Genomic DNA, 18,503 nt, shown 5'->3' with positions numbered 1-18,503 from the left:
CAACTAATGAATGGCACTTGTTGGAATTGTGCAGTGTGGCATTTTTGTAGCTAACATCTACATGCGTGCCTGCATGCTGCGTCGTGTCTGACTCTTGGCAACCCTGTGGACTGTAGCCTGCCAGACTCCTCTGTCCATGGGATTATCCTAGCAAGAATACTGGAGTGGATTGCTATTTCCTACTCCAGGGGATCTTCCTGACCCAGGGATCAAACCTGTGTCTTCTGTGGCTCCTGCATTGGTAGATGGATTCTTTACCACTGAGCCACCTGGGAAGCTCTAATACTACATACTACTTGCTAATTTACGCAGCACTGTTTTGATCTATTAAGTTGATTAAATTGAACCTAAAATGGGGAATTAGACCTGGGATTAAAGAGACACTTAAGCAGTCCTGAGTCCACAGTTAGGACTCTCATTAGTTATCAAAGTTTTAATGGAGAGATACCTGGGTCAGGAAGATCCTCTAGGGAAGGGAATGGCAACGCACTTCAATAATCTTGCCAGGAGAATCCCATGGACAGAGGAGCCTGGTGGGCTACAGTCCATGGGTTCGCCAAGAGTTGGATATGACTGGGCAACTGAGCACACATGCAGGCATGCATCAGTTATTTCCAAGAAACTTTAAGTAGATGTCGTAGAAGAAAATCCACCTACACTTCTGGCACCTCAATTTCACTTGTCTATATTCTCTTCTTTTTTGTGTTTAATAAGTTGAATTTTGATACTTATTTTTAAAATTTAACTGCATTCTATTTGATGGAGAGAGCCACCACTTACCAGTCTTTCAGCTTTTTATTTGCGCAGTGATGTCGTTTCTCTAACTTGCATTATAGTCCTACCTTTGTCTTGTGACTGGTTCCTAAACCTGACCCACTGACTTAGCAACTAAACAACAGCAATGATTATTTATATATTAATTATATGAAATTTGACACCTATGTTTCTTACCATGTGTTTTAGCACTTTCATTTTTGTATTTTCCTGTCATGTTTACAAAATAAGGGGAAATGGAATGTTAAACTCTAATATTGTGTAAGCTGCTACACAAAGATCATGATATTAACTGGCACACAGCATCAGCTCAGAGCTCATAGTGCTTCTTTGTCAGCTGATGTTCCAAAGTCTAACTTTTATATTTAAGGTCATTTAGGAGACAAGAACAGGTGTTTCAAAAGTAAGACTTTACATATTCACTTAATACTACTATTTTGGAAAAAATTATGAATCCTTATATTTAGGGAAAAACAGATACTTAATTTCCCTGTTGAGCTCCAGTGGTACACCGTGGAGATGGCACTAATGAACTGGTTAAACTGGAGTCAGACTGGCTCTCCTCATTGAGACTCTAGCACTTACTAGCTACATGCCTGTGTGCTAAGTCACTTCAGTTGTGTCTGACCTTTTGCGACCCTGTGGACTGTAGCCCACCAGGCTCCTCTGTACATGGGATTCTCCAGGCAAGAATACTGGAGTGGGTTACCGTGCCCTTTTCCAGGGGATCTTCCTGACCCAGGAATCGAACCTGTGTCTCTTGCATCTTTTGTATTGGCAAGCAGGTTCTTTGCCACTAGTGCCACCTGGGAAGCCCTACTAGCTACATGGCCTTGAGAAAATAATTTAATCTCATATATAAAATATGAATAATAGTAACTATCACATTGGGCTATTGTGAGGATTAAGTGGAGAGGAAACATGCAAAAACACATAGTGAGTACTCAGTAAGTGTTAACCTTTAAAACTATTGCCAAGGTTTCATTCATCTCTGTCTTAAGATTTGGAAAGGCTTTAAGAGTATGCTTTTTTTTTTTTTTTAAACTGGCATTGAAGAACAAGAGCTAGAAAAGAAAAAAAAACCAAAGTAAAACTTCTTAATTCCATTCCAGTATTGAGTGTCAGGCTCAATACTGACACTCGAGGTGATAAAAGTGATATTTCTTCTGTCAAGAAGCTTAGAAATTTACCTAAGGGTGGGGGAAATACATACAAAGAAGTAGCCACACTTTGTAGAGGAAGAGAAGACTTAAAATAGAAATTCTCTAACAGAATTGTATTTTGTTTCATGAGAGTGCTAACAGCTGGTTATGGAGATTAGGAACATCTTCATGGAAGAGGCAGCATTTGAGATGAACCCTAAAAGTCTGAGAGATATATATATATAGGCAGGGATGAAGTAAGTATTGGCACTAATAAGGAAACAGCACAAATCCCTTGGGGCACGTTTGAGGTACATGCGGCCAGTTTTGGTTGTTCTACTAACCAGGGAGCACTAGTGGCATTTAGTAAGGGGGTGATGATAATAAACGTTCTGCAATAATGTGGATAGAAGAATAAATGATGAGCAGGAAACATATGTCAAAGCTATATTACTGAAGATCTTGAGGGTCATGCTGAAATTTACATGTAAGTAGGTAGATGCCTTTGAGTAGGAAATGGCAACCCACTCCAGTATTCTTGCCTGGAAAATTCCATGGACAGAGGGCTTGGTGGGCTGCAGTCCATGGGGTTGCAAAGAAGAAGACACAACTGAGCATATGTGAGTAAGATAGATGCCTGGAAGAGAGCCACAGGTGGAAGGATGCTATGATGAAAGAAAAAACGGGTATAAAAGTCAGAAGAACTAGGGTTTAGTCCTAACACTTTAAAATATGAAGATTTAAAATTGGAATATGATTTCTCAAGCCATACCCTTCGAAACTGTTTTACTTTGATTAATTCTATAGTCTATGGGTGAAATTAGTAAGTTTAAATGGGGCTGAGGAAAGGTCGGTCATTTAATGTAGAGGTTCTTAACCTGATGAACCCATGAGTAGAATTCAAGGGTCTGTGAACTTGGATGTGAAAAAAAATTACATCTTTATTTTCACTATTATCTAACTAAAACATAGCATTTTCTTCCACTAAGAATGTAGGCAAAAATATATAGTGATATCAGCAGTACCCAGGACTTTGTCACTAATAGAAATCATACATTCTTTCATGATCATTGTTGATATGGTTATCTTGAAATATTTATACTGATATGAAATTATAGTTAGGACTTGCTGCTAGGACTTATTAGTGTACTGATAAAGAAACAAATCAATTATTTTATATCACAAATTTTAAAATATTTTAATAACTATTCCCCTGATAATGTACATTTCATTTCTGTTTAAAAATATTTTATTGAGAATGGGTTCATAGACTTTACCAGACTCCCAAAGGATTTAAAGTGAGGATGTGAAACAAACAGAATGATAGAAGATTGTGTGGATCATAGGCAAGGCTTGAAAAATGGAGTTGGAGCATTTTGGTGTTGAAGTAAATGGATGCACATCAGGAGGAGGGGGTGAGAGGTGAAGATAGAGCAGCACCTGGAGGCAGGAATGCAAAGTCAACCCCACCCCAATGGGAGATATTCAGATGGAAGGAGGAGTTTCTGTTGGTTGAATTTAAATGAGAATTTAGTATTGCCAATTGATGCTTTCGAACTGTGGTGCTGGAGAAGACTCTTGAGAGTCCCTTGGACAGCAAGGAGATCAAACCGGTCAATCCTAAAGGAAATTAACTCTGAATATTCAATGGAAGGACTGATGCTGAAGCTCCAGTGCTTCAGCCACCTGAAATGAAGAGACGACTCACTGGAAAAGACTCTGATGCTGGGAAAGACTGAAGGCAAAAGGAGAAGAGGGCGGCAGAGGATGAGATGTTTGGATGGCATCACCAAGTCAATGAACAGGAACTTGAGCACACTCTGGGAGACACTGAAGGACAGGGAAGCCTAGTGTGCAGCAGCCGGTGGGGTCACAAAGAGTCAGACACAACTTCGTGACTGAACAACAAGTGTTGCCAAAGAAAAATTTGAGTCAATATGAAGAGGAGACTCAATGGACATGAACTTGAGCAAGCTCCAGGAGCTGGTGAAGGACAGGGAAGCCTGGCGTGCTGCAGTCCATGGGGTCGCAAAGAATCGGATATGACTGAGTGACTGAACTGAACTGAAGAAAAAAATTAATGATTGCAATGATGATAACAATAGCAATAGCTGCCATTTATTGGGTACTTACTAAGTATTTTATAAAAATGTATTATTTCCTTAAATCTACACAAAAATCCTGGGAAATTAATTCTTTTTATTACCATCATTTTACAGATGAAGAAACTGATGTGTCAGACATGGTAGCTTGCCAAGTTAGCACAGCTGATGATTTGCAGGGCTGGGGTTTAAACCTCTCGTGATTCCAAAGGCTTTCTAGTTTTCCCTGGAAGGTAGTGAGTTACTGGCTCAAAAGAACCTAGAAGTGGATGCTAGTGAAGATGGCCCATAGAATGAAGGAGGGCTGAGCTGGATGGGGATAAAAGTGGGGCTAACCGTGGAAGAGAGCTTTTGACCTAACATAGCCATCATTTTGGAAAACTGGGATTAAAGACATGGACAGTTTGAGGAGGTTGAATAAGAGAGGAGAGGACACGTGACAGATTGGCTTATATTTTACTGGCTTTGCGAATCAGGTTCCTGTTGTTTCAGAAAACTGCTAAATAGATGGGAAGTTTACGTAAGATGCTCCTTTTCTCTCTTCCCTTCATGTAGTACATCCTGCTCACCCTGAGGTGAAGAGTCTGATCTTAGTAGTCTTATGAAGCGACAATTTGAGCCTTCTCTTCTTTGCCTGGCCTTCAGACCCCAATTTTCCAGAGACCACAATTGAGAAAGACCTTTTGTTACTGTACAATAGAGGGAAAACTCCCAGTGGTAGAAAACAGACTGAGGACTTTGCAAAATATAGCAAGTTCATGTCTGCTAATATGTTAAGTTATTTGGCCTCCCTAGTTTAAGTAGTGATTTGTTGTTTTCATGCTAATACAAATTCTTGTATTAATAGGAGCATGGCCCTGGGTTTCTTCATCCGCCTGGGAAAAAAATTACTTGTTTGATGGTAAACAAAGAACAGAAGAATTGGTTCACTGTCCTCGTTTTAAAAAAAGATGGTATGAAGCAATAGTGGAATAATTTTAATTGTAACCCTCTAACACATGCAATCAGTAAGATCATTTGTGTTCTGTTTTTAGGAAATGGAGTATTAAAGAGTACATAGTGCATTAGAAATGCAAAACATGACCGCATGTTCTCAGGATTTTGTCAGTGTTACATGAAAGAGCACTTGTACTGGGATGCTCAGCTCTGAGGGTATTCTCTGTTCAGCGTGTATTTACAGAGATGTATGAATATTTGATTAATGAGTCATGGTCTCTGGAGAAATTTAATAACTGTATTGCTGTACAAAGCCAGGCCCTTAACTGTTAACACAGCTGCCAATAATGTCATTGACACTGCAACCCTTTCTGAATCTAATATATTCTGTGGAGTAAATTCCTTGGTCAAAAAAAGATCTCTGAGAGACATTATTCAGTTATCTGTTTTGAACTTTACTCAATTTACAGGCTCTGATTTGTAAAGATTTTTCCAGTGAAAACAAGCAGTGATATGGAAACTTTAAAATGACCTATTTTAAATGGTTACTTTTCCCAGAAATTAGTTGAAGAATCGTTGGTAAACAAAAAGCAATTGATAATTCTCTTCAAGATTATCTGTCAGGGATTCAGCAGTAATGTTGTCTTGCTTATCATACAAGAAATACCTACAAGAAGTAGAAACATGAGATACATTTATGATGTAGATATAGATCTCAGATCTGTTTGCATGCCATAATCTACATTCATTATTAAGCATAATTTAATGCTTTTTCAGGAATTATGGAAGGCTAATTTATCCCTTCTTCATCTATTTTTCTGTTTTTAATATCTGTGGAGAAATCAATTCTAACTTTCAAAGTTAGGTAGGTATTTTACTATTGTTACCTCATTTAACTGCTTGGGTAACGGAGAGAAATGTCAAAAAAAGATAAATTTAGTGCAGAAGCTTTTGCTGGAAGCTGTAACTGCAGGTGAGAATTATCCATGCTATGCAGAATTTCCTGCAACACTTCTCCTTAGGGCCACAATGCATTATAGCAGACGTATAATGAAGCTGCTATAAAATCTCTGGTAATTAAGGGGGATTTGACAGTAATTGCAACAGTGAATCAACTTAATTATTACCTGCTTCAAAGAGAGCTAACCTGATGTTATAATCTAACCTTTTCTACTTTTAAAATGGGAGATTAAACAAGTATATGTAGCATTTAAGAATTAAATCTGTTGAGATAGAATTGCATTAATATACTTCTAATATACATTTTATGCACATGTACACACCAGCCTCTCAAGGAGAACTAGAATTAGGCTCTCTGTCACCCTCTGAAGTTATCTGGTATGCTCTGAAAACTGAACCAAATCCACATCTCTGATTCAAGTCTGCTTCTCCTCAAGCCCAGACAGATTTACCTTGATTATGCTGTACCTGACTTCCCCAATATAAAGGATGCTTTCTTAATATTAATATGTAAAGAAAAGAAACATCATTATTATTTATTATTGTTTGCATTTAGATGACTAACTCTTAGAATCTCAAATCTCATCAAGAGCTACAAGCAAGCTGGTATGAAAGTGAAGATGTAGAATCATCTGAAAACTCTTGCATAACTTGGTATATTCAACCCTGGGTACAAAGAACAAGGCACCCAAATCTCAACCCAAGTTCTGTCAGTGGTAAAGCTTCTTATAAAATATATTCTCCTGTTTCCTGTAGACTGCTGTCTTCTTTCTCACAGGAGTGGGGATGGAGAAAGATGAAAGAAGTCAGTGCGATTTTAATGAGTTCATGTCGTATACCATGTTCTATCAAGGACTTAGAACAATTAATTCCGGGTTCATAATTATGATTTGACCCCCCACCCCCCACATACACTGGCAGACTGCCCCTCTCTTTTCTGCTTTTAAATCGTATCTTCATCAGCTTTAGCTTTATCTCTAGCCATATGAATTCTCGATAATTACAGAACTTCAGGAGTGTTGTTAGGGAGCGAGAATCTTTTTGTATGGTTTGTGTTTGCCTTATGTGGAGACCCAATGATAGGCTGACTCATTTCATAAGAAATGACCGATTAGGCATAGATTTGGTACAGTTTGGGATGCTCCACTCTGCCAATGAACCAGAATTGATTCTCCACCTCGGGCAGCAGGTCTGCTGGGCAGGCTTTGATCATTGATCTTCCTAAGATTCTTCTGGTATGTTGCAAATTCAGCCCAGATTCCCTGAAGGAAGATTGAGAACATGTGTTATATACCTTGTTTTCTAATGTCGCTTCATACCACTAACCAAATTCCCAATATAGGAACCAAATATGTATGGCTAATAATGAATAACTTATTAGGAAAATTAAGCAAAGTGAGTTCTAATTTCAATTTGGTTACTGATTTGGGAAAAATTGTCTAGAACTTCTTTTCCCTTTATTCCTTTACTAGACTGAATTTCTGCTATTCCACGGGATTTCCTAAAACCCAATCCACTTGTTTGTCTGTTGGAAAACTTTTACCAAAGCAGAAGCTCACCTAAAGAATGGCCTTTGTAAAGGTAGTTAGTACAACTTTCCAAAGTACCTATTTTGTGATCAGGGATCCTCCTGTTCCATGAGAGCCATGGTTGTCTTTAGTTCATGCTCATAACTTTTAATTTACCGGGGATCAGTGATTTATGTAAGGTTTATCCCTTCGAGTTTTGTCTTTTAGATGATTCATTTCTTGTTAGTAATGAGCAGGGGAGGTCAAAGGGCATGAAACTCAAACTAAATGATTTCTACTTGATAAACAATGTAATAAGCCATGAAAAGAAGTTGGAATTGTTGGTCAGATAAATAATCTTTGACTTACACATCTTATCTACGCACTTGAAATAGAAAGGTAAATAAAAGAGACAAAATCTCTGCTCTCATGGAACTCACATTTAGTTGTAACTTCCATTTACTAAGTGCTTGCTATTCTAGGCACTTTATATGCATTATCTCATTTTTATGCCATAGACAGAAATCTACGCTTTATAGGGAAAAACTTGAGACTCACAGAGATTAGTCAGATTGCCCAAGGCTACCCAGCTGGAAAATGATTCATTCAGGATTCCACCCCAGATCTATTTGATTCCATAAATGGTTGAAACTGCTCAATTTGGGGATTGTATATGGAATTAATGAACCATATTTTTATTTTCCTAGATATAAGTGAAAACTAACTTTACCACATTTACCAAGCCAAATCTTTACCATATTTTGCTATAATAATGTAATAGAGAGCCCTAAGCTTTTATTTTTGCTTGTTTGTTTTTTATATATAGATACATATGACACATTAACACCTGTTTCTGACAAAACCCAGAAGTTAGCAAGGTTTCATGAAGACCCCTGAAATACAACAGAATTTTCAGTGTTAGCATTTTCACTATCAGATATAAGATCCAGTAAGTTTTGAAGCTATTGTTGTTGTTTAGTTGCTAAGTGTCTGACTTAGTTGTGTTGTGTCTGACTTAACTGAGTTGTGTCTGACTCTTTGTCACCTCATGAACTGTAGCCCATCAGCCTCCTCTATCCATGGGATTTCCCAGGCAAGAATATTGGAGTGGGTTGCCATTTCCTTCTCCAGGAGATCTTCTCAACCTAGGGATCAAACCTGCATCTCCTGCATTGCAGGAAGATTCTTTTACCACTGAGCCAACTGGGAAGAACTCTGAAGCTGTTATCTTCCATGCAAAAGCTATTACCTTCTCTTAGTTCCTCTCAGATCTTTCCCATGAGCTAAACATCTACTAAGTTCTTTTGAACTTTATGAAGAATGGGTATCCAGCGTGGTAAAGACAAATTGTCATACTTCTTTGTTCTTATAGAATAACGGAGTGAAAAAATTAGGATTATGCTTTTTGAGAGAAAGTTAATTATACAATCACCTCTGTTATTCAAGGGTAGAATATTATATTAAGAATATATTCATTCCTGCCTTGGGCAGTAGAGAAGGATTTTTTAGTTGACACTAACAAGATTGCAATGAGGGGTTATGAGTGATCTGGTATCACCTGAAAAATGATGTATGTCTTTGAAAGGTGGCCAAGTTTTAGGAAATTTAAAGATTATCTAGTCCATTGTCTTCATTTTACAGATGAGGAAACTGAGGCCCTCCAAAATAAAATTACTTGCCCAAGTTACACAGCTACACAGGACAGACCTCTAATTAGAATCCAGTTTTTTCTTTTAGCTGAGAGAGAATTCGTTTTAGAGTTAATGTTAGGCAATTTGAATATAAATAGCAGAACATCTACTGATGTCATTTTAAAAGTCTACTCTTATTTAAGTAAATTGGATTGTTCAGTTGACTTTTAAAACTAGAGTCTGGAAAAGAGATGGAGTTCTTCTTACAGAAGTTGCCTTTCCTTTGGTGTCCGGCTTGAGTGTTGATGTAGACTTTGGATAGTGAGTGAGTGAAACCATGAAGAGAGAAAATAGAAAACTATTTTCCCTGGTGGTCCAGTGGCTAAGACTCTGTGCTCCCAATGCAGAGGGCCCCGGTTCGATCCCTGATCAGCTCACATACCACAATTAAAGATCCCATGTGCTGCAATGAAGATCTTAGATCCCATGTGCCACAACTAAGACCTGGAGCAGCCAAATAAATACATATTTTAAAGAATTCCTCTTAAAAAAAAAACCTAATAGCAGAGGGAATCAATCTGAGCTCCTTTGAAAAATTCTACCCCTTCCTCCCAATTCATATCTTGGCTTTTTGTGTTACTGTTAATGAGTCATTTCTGCAAAAGACATAGGAATACAGGTGATAACTACCAGTTGGCATAACTTCAAAAGGAGGGTAGGATATGAGAAAAGAATGAATGGAGATCTTTAATATAAAATCTGTTTCAGTTATCGATTGCCATGTAACATATCACCTGAATATATCATGCCTTAACCTAAGAAGGATGTTATTCCTGATGGTTCTGCAGGTGGATTGAGCTCAGCTACAAGGTTCTTCTGCTCCTCATGGTGAAGCTGCAGTCAGTTATGTCTTGGACTAGAACATCCAAAATGGTCTCTTACTTCTAAGACCACTCTCAAGTTATCTCTCATCATTCTAACCTGAACTTTTTAGTGCCTGGCAACACTTAAGAGAGCACAAATGTGGTAGCTTCTGGGCCTTCTCAAATTCATACCAGAATCTTGCAAGTATCACTTCTGCTAAGTTCTACTGAGCAAAAGCAACTCAAAAGACCAGCTCAGATTCACAGCTGGAGGAAATATATTCCATTTACTGAGGAGAGAAATGGCCAAGAATTTCATGACCATCTTTAATCCATTATAATCTCATGTCTAGATCTCAGTTTTTATTTCTCAATCAATCTTATATCTTAACTTTTTTACCATCTTAATGTCCATATCAAACACTTAACAAGTGCCAGTATTTCCTTAGCTCAGGCAATATCTGTATCTTTCCTTGGTTTCCCCCAAAGACAAAGAAATTCACAGACATACACGACTTAGGAAAATGCTAGGATTATGATGTGAAAGCCTAGATTTCAGAGATTGCAAAAAGATCCCTAATTATCTGCATGAGAATGGAAGTGAATTTTCCAGCCCCCTGTACTCTCTAGGGGTATAAAAACAAGGCCTCAAATCCTAGGAAAGTTAAGTTTTGGAACGAAAAGAAATATGAACATGTAAGAGTGAGCCAGAGAGAGAATTTTGGCTGGGAATTTAGATGTGTAATTTGGTTCAGCAAGAAGACCCAATCCATTTTGCCTTTGGCTGCTGCATTGTGATTTCTCTAATAGAGTCTGAATTTAGAGAATCATCTCTTCTGACCAGGTACTCCTCTGCCAGAACAACGGAAAGTGCCAAACTACCGCAGTGGTGATGGCCGACTTGACATAGAGACATTGGAAAAATAGGAATAAGGAATCAGCTTTGATTTCCCCAAACTTTATTAAAAAAAAAAAAAACTTATAAAAGCACTACACACAAGCACTGAGTCTGCTTTTCTGCTGAAAAGGCAGTGATTGCACTGCCAGCAGGACCCTCTTAGTGAAGCATGTAGACAATGGTGGGAATGGGTGTTATGGAGTGGGTTACACTGCAAAGACAGCAATGTGATTTTGAATCCTCTTTTCCCTGAAGGTACCAGCAGAATCACCAAGAGGCTGCCTCTTCCCCCTCAAATGAGATACAGCAGTTTATCATGTCAGATTACTCCACGGAGGGTTAAAGCCTATAGGGCTTCTGGCTGTCAGGAACATGATTTCATATTGGGGCCCCTCGGGCCATATGGAGGAAGACTAAGAAATTCATTCTCCTTTTCCCATTGTCTAGCATCTTGTCTCCTTTCCTCATCCCAGTCTCCTCTTGACCAACCTTATAGCCCAAATCCAAATCATGTCTTTGAAATAAACATTGTAATATTTTCCTCTTATCTATTAAGAGAAGATTCCCAATCAAGTCTGAATAAATTTAGTAAAAAAAAATATAAAGGAATGGGTTTTTATCTTAATTTATGAATTTTCATAAGCTTCCACAAACTTAGGAAACTGTCTTTTAACATTTGGAACAATTCTGTGAAAAGAATTTCAAATTATTTCTGCCTAATAGAGAATAATCTATAGAGGCAGCATCATGAGAGAAAAATATACAAATGGAATTCTTTTGTAAGCTACTATATTAAGATTCCCTTCACCGCTCCTATTGGAGTTCATCACCACCTATTTCAGATTTTGCTCATAGTAATTATTTCATTGTAAAAATCTTTTGTATCTATTTTCTGAATTGCTATGTTGTCTATAAATATTTAGTGATAATTCATGATTGGGTTGTATTTACCCCTGTAGTTATGTATTACAAATGAAAAGACAGCATCTGCTGAGATTAAAAGTGGCCGCATTTTCACTGGAGCTTAATTAAATGCCAAAATTTATCTACATTAACAACAAAGTAGTGAAATTTATTGATCAATTCACATGATATAAGTTGACAAATGGCTTAAGCAATTTCCATAATTTTCTACACGTGTTAAAATTTGTAATGAAAAAGAACACTATATTAACATTAAATGAGAAATGAAAGGGAGGTTTTGTACTGGGGCCAGTGCCCTGGAGCAGTGTACTTTGTTTTCCGGGCCCTGTCCAGGCTTGCTGTTTGAGCTGTGTACAGATGGGTCTCTGACAGTCCTACAGCTGTTCTCCTAATTGTCCATTAAGTGTTCTATTGATTCTCTGATTCAAAGTACATGTCTTTCAGCTCAAGCTATCGTGTGAAGTGGCAGACACATTCCTTGTAGAATGACAGAGCTGCTTAAAACCTAAAAATGTGGTCTGCCAGTTTCAATTGAGGATCCTGCTTTCAAAGGAGAAGGCTTGGTTAAAGGCCCTTTGTAATAGCTGGTTAGGTTTTATTTTCTAAACTTTTAGCATCAATCAATTAAAGCAGCAGCAGCACGAAGAGTTTTAATTCCTGGTTAAGCAGGTACAGATTGCACCTGGCTGATTCAGGGTAGTGTGAGGCGATCAGGATTGGTAATAGAAGATCAGCCTTCTTTAACTGTATGTAAATTTTTTTCCCCTTGTGCACCTGACATGCGCAAAGTCATTTTCATTTGACTTGCAAGTTCACTTTTAGCATTTTTTAAAAAATTGAGATCATCTGCAATTCTAGATTATGCCAGTCAGAAACCTGTTTAAAATCACCTTTCTTTAATCTGGAAAGTGAAAGATAAGATGCATATCTGTTGCGAGGACCATAAATCTTCAGAGAAACAAATAACCATAGATAAAACTGTAAAAGTTATTTAGTTCTTCACTGGAAGAGGTTTATTAATCTAAAATTTCCAGTCCACTGTGTCATGATTTGGTTAGCACTCTGTATCTCATTTTGTGCAATGGTACCTCAAGCAAAGAGCTGATCGCTTCAGAGTTTGAACATGATCAGTTGTGTAGTTAAGTGCAAGGACTAAAACAAATGGTGCTCTCCAAAAAAGAGTTCCAAACTCTAGTTTAGTTTACCTCCAATACTATTCGCTTTCTTTTCTTAATGAGATGATACATCCTAATGTGTTTACCACTTCGGTTTAGCTGTTAATTTCTTTCTAATATAATATTTCAATAGGAAGCAGTCTTATTATCTAGTAATCTTCCCATATAAATGAAATGAACAAATAATGTTTGTGGCCTCCTGTGTATCAATTTAATTAGGAGCAACCCTAATGGCCCTAATTACAATTGAAGTTCTCTAGTGTGATTTTAGGTATTAAATCATGAGATTCACCTAGATTTTTAAAGGGGAAAAAGACTGTCATACACACTTATTTAAACATGTTTAATGTATTAAATATACATGTTTAAATGTGTAAAAATGAAAAATATAGATTAAGAAAAATCACTTTAAAGGAATGATTAATTAAAAACTGCTCTGTTTCTCACCATTAGCTGTTCATTCTTTTTTTTTTTTTTAATGTCTCCTTTGTATCTTCCCACAAGAGCCCCTTTTGAAGAATACTCTTCTTTTCCTCTCATTATTGTTGGTAAAGCAGCATGGCCACTAAACTAGTGTTCGCCTTGTCAAAAGCAAGTGATTTGTATCCTGATGCTCTGTCTGAAGGTGGACTCTTTGCTCTGACCCTCCCAGACCATAAGCCTCCACACTAGTGTCTTAAGTAGGGAGTGAGTGACCCACAGTAAAATTGCTGAAACAAGGAGACAGAATTTATGTACTTAAGATGTTTTTCTAGTGTAATGTGTTTGGGATTTGGAAGCATTAGGAGTTGCATAGTCTATTTGCTTTTAAAAATATTTATTTTGAGATTACCTAAAATAGGTAAATGAGTGGAATATAGGGTACATGTTCCAGAAACAAATCTGAATTTAAGGATTTGTATTTTTTAAGAATATGGAAACTTCAAGCAAAATGTCCTTTTACCAAAGGATGGTAAATCCCCCATATATGCTTTTTCTTGGGAAACAAGTGAAAAATCTATTTCTAACATAGTAACACAGTATATATTGATACCTGCAAAACATTATGTGAATCTAGTTAGACACCAGCACTTTCAATTACACTGTTAGCCAGTTTTTAAAAAAGATTTTTAGAAGCTTTCAACGGTAGACTTTTGTCTTGTTGAATGAACTTCAGCTACACTAAATTTTAAGTAAATTTGTGATGACTGAGCAATATACATTGGCTGAGCTAGAATCCAATAACCCACAGGACAAATTAATTTTCAACAAAAAGGGCAGAAACCTCAAGTGCCATGAGTATATGGAGTCTCATTCTATCTCTCTGGAGCCATTTTTGCAAATCACTACAGCTATTCATAATCTAAATCAGTCTCCTTTAGCAGCAGAAAGATCTTTTTTCATGACAAAACAGAAGATGACATTCATTAGTGCCTAACTTGCATAAGCTACCTTAAATTTATTGGTGCTCTTCTACTTATCTGAGTAAGAATTCCTTTGTCTACAGCTATAGGAAAATTCCAGTTGTACTACTTAAAAAATAAATTGTCACTTTTATCAGAACTTTTGGCAGTTTACTTTATTTTAGAAGTAAAACTGGTGGTTAAGGTTTTAAGACTTCCAATGGGCGTTGTTTCAATCATATTTAATAGGCGCCTAGGATAGTAACAGGATTATGTATCAGCTTCTCGGCTGCAAAAAAAAAAGCCACATTTTCATCCATGCACTGCTGGAGAGGTGTATGGGGGAACCAACTTTGTGGTGGTGGATATGGCTAAATACATCATCTTTCCTGCAGGTTATGGACACACGTAAAACCAACCAACCTGTTTGCTCATGTATTCAAGGGCTATGTGTGATTTTAAAAGGGTCAAAATGCTTATAAAATATTATTTTGAAAAGTTCCATAAACTGTGCTAAGCCTTTTTACCTAAGAAAAAGTCCAGTCAAGGGGAAGCTTAGTCTTATATTCACAATCTTCTGATTAGAACCCCCCTTTTTTTTTTTTCCTGTTCAAATTTCCCTTTCAGTTTATAAGAACCAGGCTTGGATCTGTGTGGAAAAATTATGTGGTAGCTATATCATTAGGACCTTTTTATTTTTTGCTTTTTGTCCACTCCTGCCTCCATCCATGCTGGTTAAAAAGAAATAACGAGAAATTGAGTATACTTAAATTTTGCAATGATAGTTTTTGTTTTCTCCTGAAAATCAGATGTTTGGCCTGGTGAGAAAATGAGCAGAATTATCCAGCACGAGTTATTTTGCCAGGGCAAAATGGCACCTTGGTGCATCTTTGTAGAGCAGGAGAACGTGGGAATGTGCCTTGATTGAAGCTGACTTGGCTATGGGTTTATGGTGTGTAAGATAGCCAGATCCTAACACTTCTTTTGTTCTGTGTCTACATAGCATCTCTAATGCCTGAATTCACATCTCTATCTGTTGCGAGTCATCATTTAACTCAGATGGTGACATTGAGGCAAGACTTGGCTATGACCTGGAATGAAGGGAGGACTGAATATTACTCCAAGTGGTGTGGTCCATCAGTTGGAAGATGTCTTCTACTTTGATTACAACAACAACAACAACAGCAACAAAACTGTTATTTTAATTGGGAATTGTGGGAAATTTGGGATTTAAGGGAGATGAGAAAAGGGCACTTAGGGATAATTTCTAATTACATTTGCATGAGGCTTTCAGAGGCTGATCTTTGTTGTCTAGGTTTTCCTCCTCCTTCGCTGCTCCTTCTAAAGTTCCTCCTCCTCTTAACTGTAAGAGTTGGGGTACTCTAGAACTTAGTCCTTAGTCTTTTTTTCTTCTCTTCTTGATGATTTCCTCCAGGTTCGTGACTCTAAATAATTACATGGTGGCTATTCCCAAATGTATAACTCCAGCTTGAGCCTCTCACCTTAACAAGTTGCCTTACATCTCCAGCTGCATATCTAGTGGGCATCTCAAATGTATCAGTAATATACATTTGATCTGATCTGATCTCTCCTTCCCACCCCCAGGTTTTCCCCCATCCCCGACCAGACAAGCTGTGTCCTTCACAGTCTTCTGTCTCAGTAAAGAGCAGTTCTAGCTACCCATCAGCTCAGGCCCAAACCCAGGAAGTTATCCTTGACTCCTCTCTTTCTCTTTCTCATGCCTTGTGTCAATTCCATCAGCAAATCCTGTCATTTGCAGGGTTGGGAAGATTCCCCTGGAGAAGGGAATGGCTACCCACTCCAGTATTATTGCCTGGAGAATTCCATGGACAGAGGAGCTTGGCAGGCTACAGTCCATGGGGTCACGAAGAGTTGGACACGACTGAGCAAATTTCACATGCACATAACCTTGTTGCCAGTATCTTCTCTGACAACCTCATTGAAGACTGACACCCTCCTATCCCCTCATCCATATCAAGCTCTTCCTATTTCTGTTCTCTGTTTTATCTTTCTCCACAGCACTTATCATTAGCTGTCATTCTATATATTTTATTGGTCTGTCTTTTGTCCTTATAGAATGTAAATTCCTGGAGAGCACGTTTTGTTTACTGTTGGATTCCTAGTATCTAGAACAGTGCCTCTAACATATTAGACCTCAATAGATATTTGTTGAATGAGTGAACAAAGTGCTTAGAGTAGTTCCTAGCACAAAGCGCTCAATACATATTAGCTATTATTTTAAAAGTTGTCATGGTGCATAGTATATGATAACTATGAGCAAGGAAGCTACTTATACATATTAATGATTCTAAAACTCTGTACAATAATGCTCTTTTATTATTTCCCTTTAGCGTTAAAACATCCCTTTTGAAATATCCCAGTGCTTAGCATCATGCTTTGTATACCCTCAGTAAATGTTTAATAAAATGAATGGTTCAGCTTCGAATTGAGAATATCCTCTTTAGAAGGCCAAGACTAGAAATTCAGTGTTCTTTGGGACCAGTTTCCTAATTAAATCTTTTCAAGACAAATCAATAAGGATGCCAGAAATTTACAGATTAGAATTTCCCCTTCTTTCATTCTAAGACTTTGTTCTTAGCCCTGGGTGGTTTTCATTTAATTTAAAATTACAGGGCAATTTCAATAGTTTCACTTTGTTTTTCATTGTAGACCTTGGTGCCCATGTGTATGATAATACAAAGCCCAATATCCTAGCAAATGATAGACATGGTCATGAAGACCCCTTTGCCGTGTTAGTTCAACATATACAGAGATTTGCTCACTGTGCTAAGTTTTAGGGATTTGTAGATGAATATTACTTGGTTCTGCCTTTGAGGAACCCAAGAACAATAGAGAAGACAGACACATAAATAATTATATTTCAATACAGTGTAATAAATGCTGTGAGAGAACCATATGCAGAGATATAGAGGTAGCAAATAGGAAGGGATGATTACCTTTGGGAGATGGTGAGAGTTGGAGAGAAGATTGAAAGAAGGCTTCTTAACAGTTGTGCCTAAGCAAAGCTTTTATGTACAAAAAAATGTAAACATGAATTATTATAGTGAGTGAGGTGGGGGCTGGAGAGGAAGGAGGCGTTTCAGAGAGAGGGAACAGCATGCAAAGGCACAAAGATGTGTAACAGCCTTAGGTACCAGAAAATCACTAGTTTGGCATCATTGAAACACAAGGGGTGTGTGTGTGTGTGTGTGTGGTGTGTAGGGGGTGCTGCCATGTGTGGGAAGTCACAGAACATGAGGCTGCAGGGCCTTCCATGCAACATTAAGAGCTCCCATGTGGTCAGTGGGGGGCTATTCAAAACAGAAGCCGAGTTCTAAAAGCTACTCTTCTTGCTCTACAGATGGTGTACTGAAGAAGATAAGAGTGGAAGGAAGGAGTCTACTTAGGAAGCTGTTGAAAAAGCCCCAGAGTAAGATGATGATGGTCTGAGCTAAAGTAGTGTTACTGGGGAATGGAGAAGAAGAAAGGGCTTTTGAGACTTAGGAAAAACAAATTTGATTGATTGCGCTTAGGGGACATGAGGATGAAAAACATCTATTTGCTTCATAAAAATACATTTCTTATCCCCAGATTCTAAATATTTTTATTTTATTTTTAATTTTAATTGAAGTATATTTGATTTGCAATGTTGTTTCAATCTCTGCTGTGTAGCAAAGTGACACAGTTATACATATTTCTACATTCTTCTTTATACTCTTTTCCAATATGTTTTATCACAGGATGTTGAATATAGTACCCTGTGCTATACAGTAGAACCTCATTGCTTATTCATTCTATGTATAACAGTTTGCATCTACAACCCCAAACTCTCAGTCCATCTGTCTCACTTCCCCCATTGCCCTTGGCAACCACAGGTCTGTTTTCTATGTCTGTGAGTCTGTTCCTCATCTTATAGATAGGTTCATTTGTGCCGTATTTTAGATTCCATATATAAGTGATATCATGTGGTATTTGTCTTTCTCTTTCTGATTTGCTTAGTATGATAATCTCTAGTTACATCCATGTTGCTGCAAATGGCATTATTTTGTACTTTTTCATGGCTGAGTAGTATTCCATTAAACATATATATATACCACAACTTCTTTATCCACTCATCTGTCAGTGGACATTTAGATTGTTTTCATCTCTTGGCTATTGTGAATACTGCTGCAATGAACACAGAGGTG

The sequence above is a fragment of the Dama dama genome, chromosome 20 (assembly GCF_033118175.1).
Source record: "Dama dama isolate Ldn47 chromosome 20, ASM3311817v1, whole genome shotgun sequence".
NCBI classification, from domain to species: domain Eukaryota; kingdom Metazoa; phylum Chordata; class Mammalia; order Artiodactyla; family Cervidae; genus Dama; species Dama dama.
Note: the sequence above shows the minus strand (reverse complement) of the source record.